Source organism: Pseudorasbora parva, chromosome 2, assembly GCF_024679245.1.
Source record: "Pseudorasbora parva isolate DD20220531a chromosome 2, ASM2467924v1, whole genome shotgun sequence".
NCBI classification, from domain to species: Eukaryota; Metazoa; Chordata; class Actinopteri; order Cypriniformes; family Gobionidae; genus Pseudorasbora; species Pseudorasbora parva.
Window position 1 is genome coordinate 28,877,031 of NC_090173.1, and position 1,743 is coordinate 28,878,773.

Here is a 1,743-nt window from a genome sequence, read left to right on the forward strand (position 1 = left end):
GTCAAAGTGTCTCTTATATCTGTGATTAAGGGCAGCACTGTGTCTCAGTGGGAAACACTGGCTCCTCACAGCAAGAAGATCCTGAATTGAATCCTGAGCCAGAGAGTCCTTTTTTCAGGTCTGGTTTCTCTCATGATCCAAAGATGTGTGAATTACAGAACATAAGATGTCTAAAGTGTCTAAAGGTGGGAGTGAAGTTTCTTTTATTTTCACGATTTTTGGACAAACACATTGTCTGTAAGTTTCGTTGCAATTACAAATAGAAAAAATATGTCCACAATGAGCACATTTGAGTGTTTAACCTTGAGGTCCATGAGCGTCTATATCGGACGTGCAGATCACGTCCAAAGCAAATGTCATCAAAACTTTCATTCTGGCTCCTCAGTGGACGTCTTTTCAATGTCTGCCTCTAGTGGCAAAGACGTTGAAAAGATGTGTTTTGGGCATAACTTTGCTTAGTGGGTATAATATTATTTTGTTCTGGTATTGAAGAATGCAAGTTGCGACTAGGCATGTACAGTATTAAAAACTTGGTTAAGTACTGTGGAGCCAAACCATGCAATTTCTTATGTTAACATCAGGACTTTAAAATCAACACAAATCTGACTGGAATGTAATGATACCAAAACGGGTTATTATATTATAACTGGCCTAGCCCCAGATAAAATTCTAGCTGCCGCGTTTTGCAAATATTGAAGTTTGTTGATACAAGATTTGGAAACTCAGACAAGAAGGGCATTACTGCAACAACAACAACAAGAAAAACGCGTTAATTAAGCTCTCGGTAACAGAAAAAGAAAGCATAGGACGTAGACGTGCAATATTTGTGAGATGAAAGAACGAGGTCTTAACAGTGTTCTGCACAAAAGGCTCAAACGACAGAGGGGATTCAAAAATAACTCCAAGATTTCTCAATTTACTTTGTGACTCCAAGGCAACACCATCAACAGACAGAGCTAAAGAACTAGCAGTGCGCAGTTGATGGGGAGAGCCAAGAAGCATGACTTACACTATAGTTTTAGAACTATTCAGATAAAGGAAGTTCTCAGACATCCAAATTTTAAGCTCTGAAATACAATGTGTCAGATGAGATAAGTCCAAGTCTTCACCTGGTTTTGAATGGATGTTTATGCTGGCTCATCAGCATAAAAATGACGATCCCAGGAAAAATTGGTATGGAATTGGTAGTTATAATTACAAATAAATTCCATACTTGTTGGATGGAGTTGAAAATGCCACAGTGGTTTATGGAAAAAAAAGCTACTTAAATACCTGAGAATGTTGACAAAATTTTGGGATTTGGATTGGACATGTAAAGGCTGTTACATATATGCTTGTCTTGTCTGTTTTGGTTTAGATTGTGTTCCTCTCCCTGTGTCCCAATTCCATACTAAATAGTACTCGAAAAAAGAATTAGTATGTCCCAAATCGTAGTATGTTGAAATGAATTCAAAAAAGGTACCCGGATGGTTTACTATTTCCAGTCAGAATTCGAAGTGTGGATCGACGCCCACAATCCATTGCGAGTTGGACGAGGATTCGACTAGAACTACAAATGCAGATAAAAAGCGTTAAAAAAACTACAAACATGACGGATGTCACATACACTCCTGTTCCCAGACTCCATCTCCCATGATCCTCCCTGTCTCACACCTGAACTCACTTCCTCATCATCTCTCCCGCTCTCCCTGGATTCCCTGCACCTGGTCTTCGTCGTTAGCGCAACTTTATGTTTGGACTCAC